At 37.3% G+C, this 14721-nt stretch overlaps 1 protein-coding gene across 1 annotated transcript in view; it reads left to right on the forward strand.

The window, feature by feature from the left end:
* LOC110838466 (uncharacterized) overlaps positions 1 to 14721 on the forward strand; it is a 163727-nt gene that overhangs the window by 74559 nt on the left and 74447 nt on the right. The gene's annotated exons all lie outside the window — the stretch shown is intronic.

A 14721-nucleotide genomic window follows, 5' to 3' on the forward strand; every position in this document is an offset into this window, starting at 1 on the left:
CTCCTAATCTAAGTTGATGAGAACTAAATTTATTAGGTGAAAATAGGAATTTAGGAAGCTGACTACAATACTGACATCTATTAAGTGTTTGTAAAACAAAAGGAGATACAGTCGGCAAGTAAACGAGCAACCGGTTTATAAGGATATTAAGTAATATGATATTGTTATACCAGGTAATATGATATTGTTATTAGTCGCTAGTGCATATTATAATTGTAGCACATGAATATTAAGTCATATATATGAACACTCTTGGCCAATTCTGTAACTCGGACTTTCACCGATGTTATCCCCTTTCGCTAATTAAGTTGTTTTTCAAGAAAACGGTGACACTGTGACATTGTGACACTGTCACCCCACAAATTTATTATTTCTAAATAATTAATAAGAATCATCCAGAGTCCGAGAGTGAGGCAAGTGCCAGAGGAAAACTTCAAAAATACTTTAGAACATTCTAGAAGCTTTTAATCTATAAAGAGTACGGAGTACTTATATTGTGTCCTGCTGACCAAATTATATAGCAGCAAAAGCATTACAAAACGCTTTTTGATCTGTAACGAGTTTAGTCTTGACGAGGGTACTCCGGTCAGTCTAAAGCCGACCACTGCTAAAGCAAATTGTTTTACTTATTGTTATTTATTAGTAATAAAGCTCTTGTACAAGTATACTCTATAGCAGCTATTACTCCATTCGGCGACCGATAACCAACCATCAAATCCGCTCGACGAACTTATCGAATCCACACAGTACTTTGCACGGTTTTCCTGTGTCTGGTACACAACAAACCAAACTACTTTAAAACGACAACTTTAAACTCAATAACATGAACGATGTAGAAGTTGGAACAGCATGTAGCCGAAATTTCATTGTGAGATAAAATTCCTCGTTTTTAAGATGCACTTGTTTCACATTTTAAGATTTCTTAAATCTGAGTGCGTCTTACATTTGATGACGTCTAAGAATCTATATGGCGTCTTTATTCCTGAAACTTTATTGCTAACTCAAGGGTGCGTCTTACAATCGACGGCATCTTAGAAACGAGGAAATGCGGTATTATGGAGAATATCGATATTCAGGCGGAGGGAGCCTTGTCCATTACGAGATAAAGCAGCATGAACCACGGCTTAATGAATAATGTACTATTATTAAATAAAGGGAAGCAAACTAAATTGCACTTGTATCAGAATTCAGCCCAAATATATGATCATAACGTGAAAAATGTGAGACCTGAAATTACTAAATACTTTCAAGAATAAATCAGGTAATATTTGAAAGATAAAATCAATTAAAAAGAAAAAGCCAAATAGCCTGCAAAAATTTTAGAGAACTGTCAAAATAAATGTGACTTTAAGAAGAATTGCCGATCAAGAAATTTATAAATAATAATTCAATTCAATTCATTTAATAAACAATAATAATAATAATAATAATCTGCTTGCAGATTAAAAAATTGATAGGCAGTGTCGGACACTGCCGCAGTTATTTTCGTGAAAACGTCAATCGTGTATAGTATATTGAAATTAAACAAAATTTTTGTTTTGAATAGTTTAATTCATTTGCAACTTACATTTATTGAATACAGGGTAGTGGTATGAGAAGTAGGATACATATGGCTTTGAAATTATTTTAATACCTCTTGCAAATGTTTTGGGTCCGGGCCCGGCGTTCTCGGTGTCATTCTCTTTAGAATTTTGTGCTCTACGCATTCGTGCCCGATTTTTGTAATTCTGGTTGTACTTTGCCCTCATATATCGCGACATTTTAAGAAAATCGGGAAATTTTCAAACTTTTTCAAATTCATAGCCTCGTATCTTTTTGAGTTTTTGAGATACACACTTAGAGGTCAGAATGCGTAGTAACATATACACTCCTCTTCAAAACAACACTTGGTTCACTCGGATCGGATAATTAGTCTCTGAGATATGATCCCGTTTATGGACACGTGTCGAATCCGGAAAGTCGAAAATCGTGGGTTAAATTTGCGCGTGCGCAGTTCGCGACATCCGGCCGCCATGAATATCGGAGCGGTACTGGCATAAACGTGTATCCTTCCTCTTTAAAACGAGACTAAGATGGCGGTGCTATGTCTATTTTTAGCCGAGTTATTGAAATTTGAAATTACTTCGACAGAAACTGTCGCTCATTTGGGCGCGATTGCCTCCCCACACCCTGCATCGATTTTAAAGACGTTTTCACGTCAAAAGTATTTTCAACAAACGGAATTATTACTGCTTCAAGCTACTAATTGTACGCAGAGTTAACAACGTTAGGCAGGCAAAAATGGACGCAGAGAGTCGCTGGTATCTGAGTTTAGTTATCTTGAGACTAAAATTGCTACTGTAAGCCTGAACAATGTAGTGTACTTATAAATATGCTTGGTGAACCTTCAGGTTCAGACAACGGTGAGTACGAAAATATAGATTTCTGAGATGTTGCGCTGTGTAGTCTGGCAGAAGAACCTAGAAGACAGTTATCTTCACAAATGTTATTTATACTCATACAAACTTATTGCAAGTAAAGGTAGCTATGGACAATAAAACCTTTAGAGCACAAACAGATATCTAGGCGTTTTAACTGTATCTTATCTGATGTCAGTCTTTTCCCGACTGATAATTGTACACATGTCAAAACAATAGCACTAGTTAACGAAATTTTATTAACATGTATTTAAAAAAAATACAGTAAATTTGACATTCATGCTCATTACAAACTTGGACTTAAAATCTTGGCTTCTTGTCACAGTTTAGATGAAGATAGTACTAGGAAAAAGAAGGTAATATTGTTCATACAAAGGAAGAATTATTTCTGTAAAATACATTTGGATTTAAAAGAGCGTGGTTCTTATGTTTTGTATTTTTATGATTATTTTTGTTAAGTCTGTCAATTATAGCGTGACATAACTATGACTTTTTAATGTATTTTAAGTACATGTTTCTTTATTTGTATTTTCGTACTTGTAATTTTATATAATTGGATAATTATAAATTTAATTGATTTTATTTGCATTTATAAGCAATTCATTGATAGTATCATGTATCCTTATTACAGACAACGGCTTGTGAATTTGTGTGATTAAGTTGTCTTATCTAAACTGCAGGTACCGACGCCCGTAACTCAGTCAGTAAAGTGTGCCGGTCATGTGTTGAGATTTTTTACGTCTCGTCCAGCAAGTTACAGGACACGTACAGTTAATTTAGCACTGGACACACAACATAAATCATCTGCACTAGGACAGTGCGTTACGACCGAGACTGTAGTCGGGCACAGAGCGAGTTAGTGTCATGATCGACATTTGTTGACGAAGGGGAACGATTTGTATCTCGGCCGGTTGCCAGTTGTCATGAGAGGTTTCTCGTGGCTTTCCTCTGATTTTCCAGACGTTTAAAATAAAGCAGTCCCGCTGCACATCATGTAGGTCGCTTGGGGGGAGAGCTATATAACTTCTACTCATTCTTGACCTCGGCACTAGATAGGTGTGAGATGTCAGCGTCACGTCTCGGCCGCGCGACACTCACTGGATAGGAGACTGGATGAGCTCCAGAGCCAGTCTGGACGCAAAGGCTAGAGGAAAAAATTCTCTGTCCCTGTCGGGGATTAAACCCTGGTCGTCCAATTCATAGTCACTCACTGTACTGACTGAGCTACACCGTCTCTCTTCTCCTTGTAGAAGCTTATATACTGATTAAACCATTCATATTTCTTCACGTCATTCAAGTCTATATAGTATGTCAAGTTCTAAGAGGATCGTAAAATAAGCCACGTTTTACGTAATCGCGTGTCAGCCGTATACATGTCAACGATTAACGGCCTACACCGAACAGCTCTGCATGTAGGATTTGAAGTTATTCGAAAAGAACCTAACAATACAACTAATAGAGAAATGCGAATAAAGTCAAAAATAGATTAACTTTGTCACTTCTGAGGATGCCTGAATTCGGGGTTGTAGCGCCGTGTAGTTTAGTATAAGTTTACCAACGTTTCAGAGGTTCTTGTTGCCTCCATCATCAGGGCGGTGAAATCCTACTTTATGAATTTTATTTATCATCTAATGACATTATAATTATTAAGGGACAGACTAAGGTTGTAAAACGCATGAGACGAAATAAATTTGTATAATTTTTATTCTAATATTTCATGGAATGCGATCGCTTATCTGATTAGACACTGACTAGTTACGAGCAAAATATTAAGAAGTATCTTCCTGAAATATATCAGTTTAAACTGATTCTAGCGCAAGTTTAGGAAGAAGATACAGCACTTCTACTTGCAAGACCTTATTTGCAGAGCCTCTCTTTTTTCCTCGAATTTCATACAGGACAACATAAAAGCACTCCATGCACTGAAAGAATAGCTGTTCGTTAATGATATTAGTCAAAAGGACCTAGAAAATTTTCAGTCAAATTCAACCATACACAGTATTAATACAAGGAATAAGTACCATGTTCATCGTCCAAATGCCTACCTTTTATTTTTTTAGAAGAGTGCTCAATAAGCTGTGATGAGAACGTTCTATAGCCTAACGCTTCGTAGCAAAACTATTTCGGACAAAGAGGACAAATTTAAAGCAATATTATAAAGACACTTAACAGCAAACAAATTTGATTATGTTAATGAATTCATACAGTTTAAAAAGACTTATTTTCCTTTTAGAAGTTATTATACGTAGATAGCATAAATCATCATTAACGTATCTGTTGTCTTAAAGCAGATTTAGTGCTACATTTTAGTATTTTTATGCTAAACTTAGATAGGGTGTAAAACGTAAATAACTTTTTAAATTATAGAATTCTCATATGTTTGTTTTATTTATAACTTGCTCCATATCTTTTAGTCAGTGTAGCAACTTTTAGATGCATGGAATGTATGTATGTATGCATGTATGTTTACGATTAACACATTAAAAAAGACGGACGTCTCATGATGCTCGCGAGGAGAGATGGTTCATGGCAGTAGGCTGTGTAGTATCTCCTTTTAGTTGTGTCATCGAAAGGAGAAATTTTAAAAGCACTGAAAAGGCTAAATCCTGAACTATAGGCATTAGACAGACATACGGTTAACTTTGATTAGTATCAATCCAGTAGGCATAAAAATGTAAAAGTTTTATAAACGGACAATCAAACGCTTCTATATTTTTTATTTTTTCAAGGATTTCCTTGAACAATTTTCCAATATGCTGTAAAATATTTACATAAGAAGTTCTGTCAGCAATGGAAACTTAAATGCCTGCAGTACGTAATGACGCTTCGTTTTGTTACATCAGCAATACCAATGTGTTAAATGACCATCAAGACCAATGGAAGATACAGATAAGAAATAATCTACAATTATACTCTGCCACTGCCCTCCTTCCTTTGTTCCTTCGGCAAGAAATAGTTATATCCCGAACTAGTGTCAGTGGGGAACAAGGATCACCTCAGGGTTGACGTGGTAATTTGATTATATAAATCCAAAGAAACAACAAATTAAAGAAGAACACAAAATAATTTTACTCTTGAAAATTGAATCCTCTGATACGCAATTCCCATAACAGTTGCAACGGTTATTGGATGCGATTGATTGGTTTAATGGCTGAAGGGCTACCACTGGAGTACTGAAAGTGTTCTTGGCCTACTTTCCAGTTCTCTTGCAAGCGTGGGATCTCCACACATGATTGGCTGGCCAGTTAAAATTTGAATTCAGACAGTTACAGGGGTTCTGAACTGATATAAATCTATATCTGAAACCGTATGTACAGGTTTGACGATGCAGTATTTTTCTTTCAAGGTTATGTAATAAAAAGATTAACAACCAGATCTTCGTAAAACGTATCATGTTTATAGAATGAAACGGCATACACAAATCTAATACAAATCGCCGTGGATATAAGGAAAGTTTTTACGTAAAATCTGTGTTGCATTTACACAAACATGTAAGACAGTGTTTGAAACGGCAAACAGACATAGGAGGTCTGAATATAGTCAGACGAAATGATTGTTTTCAAAGTATTCCTCCATGAGGAATACAAAAACTAACTAATCTGAAATGTAGTGACCCATGAAGAATTTAGAAAGGAAGAGGGACGAACCGAATGAAACGTCCAATCTCCACCCGCTCTTTCTTTCAGTCAATTTGTCATATATGGGTACAATATTTAAAAGTCTGATGCCGCTTGAGATGACAAATATTAGCATTACATCACGTCAACCAGAAAAATTAGCCCCTGTTACAAAGTAAGTAAGTAAATGCATCACCATTAGTAAGTACAATTTTATAATAATTTTTGGGCTTCAGAATCTTATATTTTCCGTACTCTGTAGCGGGATAATAGTCGTGTGGGTGGAAAGTATGTTTGGTGACGTAATCATTGAGGAACGATGTGGTAGAGAAATTGTATGACAGGATCCAGAGAACGTCATTAGAAACACCAATCTATTACCACCTTTAGTTCTTATATATCCATAGGCACAAGTAGTTTTTGTTGTCAATGATATGTAGTAGCACATTTTTTTGGAATCAAGATACGACGGACAGAAAGTGCCATAAAATGTTCTTCTCTCGAACTGGAGAATAAAACGCCTAAAATTAAGCCATTTTATTTCATTCTGAAGTGATTATTATAGCACAACCACTCTGTAGAGCAGGAAATTCTTCGAAACGTCCATTGTATACTCAGCTTGTCAAATAATAGCTCACTATCTTTGTGGAACTGGAAGGTTCATTACCTTTTTCACAAAATCCCGCCACCGTACTCTATCCTGAGCCAGCTGCATCCAGTTCGCTCCGTCGATTCCTATCTCCCTAAGGTCCATGATAATGTTATATAGCACTGAAAAATATTGCGCTTTCTAATTCCATAAACCTTCAGTAATGTGTATTTCCTTTTCGTTGTCGTTAGTGTGATAATACTGTGACACGTATAAGATGTACATCAATCAGCGACCCGACTTTTGTGACCAGAAAGCGCGCGACAAGTGAGCATTTTCGAGGAAGACTGTTAAGCTCAGCATGGACATAGATACAATAACTAACTAACTAGATGGCTTACCGAACCCGAAGGTTCATCACCGAATTAACCAAAGCCCTCCACCGGACCCTGTCCTGGGCCAACAAAATCCAGTTTCCTTCAACTCCTATCTCCCATAGATCCCGCCTGAGATTATCCTCCCATCTACGTCTAGGTCTCCCCAGCGGTCTCTTCCCTTCAGGTTTCCCAACCAGTACCCGGTGCACACCTCTTGTCCCATCCATGCGCGCTACATGTCCCGCCCATCTCACTCTTCTCGACTTAATCACCCTCACAATACTGGGGGAGCAGTACAGATTTTTAAGCTCGTCATTGTGCAGTTTTCTCCACGCCCCATCGTCTTCCCTCTTAGGCCCAAATATCCTCCTCAACACCCGATTCTCAAACACCTGCAATCTGTGTTCCTCCCTCTGAGTGAGAGACCATGTTTCGCACCCATACAAAACAACAGGCAAGATTATTGTTTTGTATACTTTAATTTTCAGGTTCTTAGAAATCAGACGGGAAGACAAAATATTTTGGACTGAGAAGTAGCAAGCATTTCCGGAATTTAGTCTCCTCCTAACTTCCTCACAAGTATCATTTTGATTTGTTATTGTTGTTCCCAAATATTTGAACTTTGTAACCCTTTCAAAGGATTTATTAGCTACCCTAAGATAATTTTGCCCGCCTGTCTTCTGATGACGAGATACTAACATGTACTTAGTTTTTTCTGAATTTACTTCCAGCCCCACTTGTCTACCAGCCTCTAGTAAAACTTCTGCGTTCCTCTTTATTGTATTTATATCGTCCCCCAATAAATTAACATCATCAGCATATGCCAATAGCTGATGTGTCCCGTTCAATTGCAAACCCTCCTGCCTACCTTGGACCTTCCTGATGGCGTATTCTAGCGCAAAGTTAAAGAGCAAGGGAGACAAAGCATCTCCTTGTTTTAGACCGTTCTTGATGAGGAATGTCTCAGATACATATTTACCTACTCGAATTTTGCTGCAGGTTTCATTTAAGCACATTTTTATTAGACCCACTAGCTTCTTTGGTATACCAAATTCAATAAGAATATTATATAGCACTTCTCTCTTCACAGAGTCATAGGCTTTTTTGAAATCTATAAATAACTGATGTACAGTCCCACCGAACTCCCATTTTTTCTCTAGTATCTGACGAATGCAAAAGATCTGATCAATCGTTGATCTGTTTCGTCTGAACCCACACTGATGATCCCCAATAGTTTCATTCGCATATGGGGTTAATCTTGCCAAAAGAATGTTGGATAGAATTTTGTATGAGGTTGATAGCAGCGATATTCCTCGGTAATTACCACACTCAGTCTTGTCCCCCTTCTTATAAATAGGAATAATTATGGATTCCTTCCATTGATGTGGCATCTCTTCCTTATCCCAAATTAACTGAATAAGCTTATGGATCCTCATATGCAACCCTTTGCCACCTGCTTTAATTAATTCGGCCGGAATCTGATCAATTCCTGGAGATTTATAACTTTTCAACTTCCCAATGGCTAGTTCCACTTCATCTAAGCTAGGTTCTGGCACCAACAGTTCAGCTGTATGCATTTTAATCTGTCTAATATCACCAGTATTATGAACATTTAAGAGCTCGCTAAAGAAATTTTTCCACCTATTCACAATTTTTATTGGATCTGCAAGCAAATTGCCACTATCATCCTTTACCAAATTAGTCTGGGGTTGATATCCTTTCTTAAAGTTATTAATGCCTCTGTACAGGTCTCTGATGTTTTTTTCCTTATTATTTGTCTCAAGTTCAGCAATTTTGCCCTTCAGGTATTCCCTTTTCTTAGTCCTAAAGGTTCTACTAGCCTCACGTCTCACGTTACATAGATTATCCGCATTTGTTTTGTTTGGGTTCTGCAACCATTGAAATTTTGTTTGCTTCCTTCGATCTATTAATTTTGAACATTCTTCATCAAACCACGGTTTATTTTGCTTTCTCCTGTAGTATCCTAGTTTCTCTTTTGCTGAAATTTTGATGCAGTTTCTGACATTTTCCCACTCCCTGTTGATGTCCACACTTTCATTATCCTCATTTGTCTCTAAAATTTGAAACCTATTCGAAATTTCAACTTGATATTGTTCCTTTGCCTCTCCCTCACTTAATTTTTTCAAATCAAATCTTTCTGTGTCAAAATTTTGTTTAGTTCGTCTACTTACTGGAAGCCGCTCCCTCACTTTTGCTACCACCAGATAATGATCAGTGTCGCAATCTGCTCCTCTGAATGATCTCACATCAATTACATTTGTCTGCCTTCTCTTATCTACTAAAACATGATCTATTTGATTGTGTGTTCTGCCATCTGGGGAAGTCCAAGTGTATTTATGAACATCACGGTGTGGAAATTTTGTACTTTTTACAATTAAATCTTTTGACGTAGCGAAGGTCACTGCTCTGACGCCATTATCATTACTAAGTGCATGGAGACTCTCGCTGCCTATTGTGGGTTTGAAGACATCCTCCCTCCCAATTTTTGCATTGAAATCTCCTAGCAGAATTTTCATGTGATACTTGCCAAATGTATCAAATACTGATTCCAATTCTTCATAAAAGCTATCCTTGATATCATCGCTTTTGTCTTCAGTTGGGGCATGAACATTAAGGACAATGATGTCGCACCAACGTCCTTCCAAAATTACGTAAGACAACCTGTCACTAACAAATTCTACTCTCTTAACTGCTGCCCTAATTCTGCTATGAACAAAAAAACCCGTCCCTAGCTGATGATTGTCATTCCCCTTTCCATAGAAAAATGTAAAATTGTCCACTGGGATCGTGCCCTCCCCCTCCCATCGCACTTCCTGCACTGCCACTAAGTCTAACTTATAATTCCCTAATTCCCTACACACTGATTTCAGTGCCCCAGCCCTATAGAGGCTCCTAATGTTCCAGGTACCAAATCTCATGTCCTTTTTCAATTGCCGTGGTCGTGCCAAAGAGTCCGTCCTGATCCGAGGCTTGGTTGATTTTTTCGTAACACATATTTTTTTTAAAGGTGAAAGGTTGTTAGCCCTACACCCAACCCCCAACCTGGAGGACCAGGGTATCACTCTTAGTCTAGCGCATCTCCTTAGACCTGTCCGGCTTGGGTGACCCTACCATGAGCCGAAGCTCAGGCCGGCATAGCCCTAAGGGTCATTTGAGCACGCAAGCCTCCTCACCCGGCAGATTGCCTTCGACAAGGTGGTGATACCTTCGAGAAGGCATAGATACAATAGCCAGATATAATATTATGAAATGGTGACAAGATTTGGAAAGGTGCACACAAATCTGTTTGGACGTCCAGAGACTGCAATGTGTTCAAGTATGTTCAGCTATATTAACATATTCAAGCAACCAAAGAAATAACGTTCATAAAACTGCGTCGGAAATGAGCTGTCATGGTAATATCGATTCAAATATGGCATATAATACACAAAAAGTTTTAATCTCAGTTGGACTAAATGTATTGAAGTACTGCGATTACCTGGAAACACTGTATATGTGTAACTACTGTGTCCTTACTTACAGAAAATAATTCTGTTTTCCTAAGTAAGGCTTCGCCTTTACATAACATCATTTGAAATGTAATGAGAAAATTATTTACATTATTTGAGTCCCCGGAAGCGAAGTTTACGTCACCTGAAAAGCTTGTTAACGCAATTACAAAAATAAAAACTTCAACATGCATTACTAAAAAACAGCAAAAATGAACTCTATATTACACAATATTCCCTCAAGACGTATTTAATAAGATAAATACTTTTTGTGGAACACAAATATTTACTGCTAAAGACCACAAAATTGAGCTGTATTGGCCCATTTATATCCAGTTCGGAAATTAAAACTAACTTTATCATAAATGTGTAATCTACTTCTTGTATGCCGATCTGAACAAACAACGCTAATTATCTTCCCATATCTTTTCAACATTATCCCATTTCTGTATCCATTTTTCTAAAAATTTAACAACGCTCTATGTAGTGCAGGTACAAGGAACGGACTTACTCATTACCAGTTCGGTAAAGTAATGTAAATTGCCTGTTTATACCATCTTACACCTTGAATTTCCAATAAATTAACGGTTTTCAAACAACCTGACCTGCACAGACTCCTCACTTTCCAAGTTCCGAATACCGTTTCCATTTTACGTGGCGGAGGCCATTACAAAGAATCCATCCAAGACAGAGGCCTTGTTCATACATGTTATATCCCGCTTCATACCAGGAGACCGCCTCCTCCGTCCGCAACCTGAGGACGTTGCATAGTGACAAGTAGATTTGTCACACTCGTCCGTGTGTCTCAGTAACAGCTGCAGCTGAATTCACCCAATTCGTTCCTCTCAGATGCTCTATTATTTTATTCACCCACCACTCATAACTGTCCAAAGAGTCTCTTATCTTTATGTTTTCAACTAGAACTTTGTATGCATTCTCGGCTCTCCCATGAGAGCTACATGACCATCAACACCACACCTAGATCTAACACCGAACGGAGCTTTATCTACGTTCCTCCACAAGTCTTCGTGACGTGGTGATTAAGTACGATGCTTATCTAAATGCTTCTCTGCCTGACTCAGTGATAGATTAACAAACCAACAAACTGGCCATATTTTGTACATAATAAGTTTTATGAAACTGTCTATTATGGAACCCAAAGATTTGCCACCATAAACGAAACCTGTCCCACTGTATCATACCATAATAAAAGATGGCTCTCTTCTGGCTTGTAGTGCCGTGTAAACTTCTACCAGACTATGCGGCGCTACAACACTTAAGACAGCATCATTGCACTCACCGCCATGAGATCCTCATATTCTGTATATAATAATTAAGTATAATTTTATTTCTACCTTCACAAATGTTTACCCTAAGAACACGTTGATATAACTCTCCTTCACCATCTACTGATACATTTATATTTTATTTTTCCGATCAAGTAATAAAAATACCCGAACTCCTAGTGGAAATTAGTGGATCCTTAAGCATTAGAAATAACATCCATATTAATTGCTCTGCGTGCAACGTCGATAAATTAATGCTACATTATTACAAAACATGATACATCGCAATAAATCATACCGGCCTATGATCTGAGACAAAATATTGAATTGTGCATTTCACACATCACTGCAGAAACTCTTCACGAGGGTGCTTTTGACATAAAGTAAAGAATGATTTCATGACTCACTGAACGTGGTGGACATTTCCAACATTTAACAAGACAATGCATTTGTTTTTTTTAATTCGCTGTTTTTTAACAAATGGGTCATGTGTCATGAAAGCGTTAAGAGATTTTTCGATCACTCTGAACAACAGTTGTCCTTCTGCATCTAAGGAATTACGCCATCTGTTTAAATGATTGTGACCTGGAGGAGACACAAGTATGTAGTCCTTGGCGATCATGAGAAGACAGATGCTTACGATCTAAAGTAATGCGTGGGTACACACAAGGTTCTGTTAAACTTTAATACTTTTATTTTTCGAAGGACAAGGTTATGGTCAAAGCGAAACCTTGAAGGGAACTGCGTTATAATTCCTCGTATTATTATTATATTCTGGATGAGTTCCAGAAACGTTTCGATTTGAAGAGACACTGGAGTCTACGTATCTCATACAAACAGTTACAGACTGTAATTGCGAAGTTCAGCACATAAGTGCTGTTTCGTACATCTCATGACATAATAAACAATACGTATTTTAAACATAATAGTGTACAGACTGATATGTTAATTTGTCCTAGTGCATCATGGGCCAGAACAGCACAGTTAATATGGGTTGCATAAGCGGACGGCTATTAGAGCCTTCAAGCTTGCTGCAGCGACAGGAATGTTTGTCTCTATTGTAACTGTCCACTGTTCAGCTTCGAATGTGCCGCTGGTTGAACACCGTAAAGCTGTAGCTGTCTGGGAATGGATGTTGAACTACATCTGCTCCCAGGGCCATCTATGTGTTTGTTTAAGTTTGGGAGCAGGTGATCGAGTTGTGGTATCTCTGGGTAAATACGGTTGTTGTGTCCCAGCTCGTCGGTAGGTGAACTCTGTACCTCGGGTGGTGTTAACGGTCCGTTCGTAGCAGCTAATAATAACACAAGATTGATATCGAGATAATTACCACTATTTATTCAGTACTTGCTACACTAAGGTTACAGATAACAATCGGTGGTAAATGATACATTTATAAAGTACCTCAGTCAAGTTTTAAATTACTTGCGTGGCTCTTTGTAGATTCGAAACTTTACATTTAGTTGTATTTGTGAAGTTTTCTAATTAAGGTTCCAAAATATACCAAGTGATAATTCTAAGTGAGAAGTCGAAGTTTTGCCAGTCCAGGTTCGTGGTTCGATTCCCGAACGGGCTGAACATACATACATACATATTTTTTACATTCCATGGGTCCATAAGACAGTCAGATGACAATAGGATGTGGAAAAGGTCATAATAATAATAACTCATTTATATCTTAATTGCGTCATGTTTGTGTTTTATTGATACAATATTTTATTTTCCGTCTACACACAAACTTAAAATAATGTTGTTTAAAATTACTTAAAATTATAACATTCTCAGTAGATACTGCATTTTGTTACATTTTTTGTATCGACGGCATGTTTCAATCATCATCAGGTCTATCAATTTAATATATTTTAAACATTGTTGTACATTTTTGCGTTGCGTATATTGGTTATTTTGATTTATTTAATTTTAAGTTTTTTGTCTCTTCCTTTAAATTTGGAGGTTGTACTTGGATGTTTTATATCGGGTTGTAATTGATGTGTTGTGTGTCCGATATTAAGAGACGGTATCCGTCATCATCGCCCTGATGACGGAGGCAGTATGACCTCTGAAACGTTAGTTATCACCTACCAGACTACACAGCGCAACAACCCAGAAGACGGAAAACTTCATACTCACCGCTGTGAGAACCTCAAGTCTTACACGTTTATCTTTCATTATTGTGGCTTTTGATTCAAGAGCAATGTTAAAGTGGCATACATTTAAAGTATACACGCTGTATATGGGTCAGATTAAGATAAATAGGTGAAAGCAAAATCAATAATTAAAAAGATTTAGAATTTTTGACGAAGCCTGTCATAGATTAAACAAGCCTACAAATTGATTATATAATAACAATTCCGGGATACTTATTAAAACAAAAATTTAAATGAAATAATTTCCAAATAAGAATGACGCGGCAAGGTCTTCCGGTTTAGAATTTAACGTAATTCGTATGAAAGATTCCAACGGTCGAAAAATGTATTTAACAAGCTCTTTTTTAAAGCTGAAGAATGTAAATCAAGTTATTCTACATAATAAATTTAGCACATGTAAAGTAATTATGGCATTTCAATACGCAAGGATGTAAAAAGTTTATTTAATTCATTTTTCCAAACATGTAGTAATGATACAGAGGTATGTCATTGCCAAGGCGTGAAATGACGACATAAATACGACAAGGAGGACTGATCAACTACCTTAGTGGAGGGGCACTGGAACAATAACGCCTCGTTACATAAGAAGGGCTTGGTACAACTTCTCGAACTTTTCGAATGTTAAGAAACTTTCAATATGGTAAATGGATGACAGGAATTACAGTTCATCAATTTTGAGCTCGGGATGACTTTGTTTACTTACCGACGTTTATAAATTCATCTAGTGATATGGAGAGCAGGGAATAATGAATGGCAAAGGATGCGGAAGGAAGATGTGG

The sequence above is a fragment of the Zootermopsis nevadensis genome, unplaced genomic scaffold, assembly GCF_977971745.1.
Source record: "Zootermopsis nevadensis isolate Lab colony 2312 unplaced genomic scaffold, Znev_1.0 Znev_ptg000010l, whole genome shotgun sequence".
NCBI lineage: Eukaryota > Metazoa > Arthropoda > Insecta > Blattodea > Termopsidae > Zootermopsis > Zootermopsis nevadensis.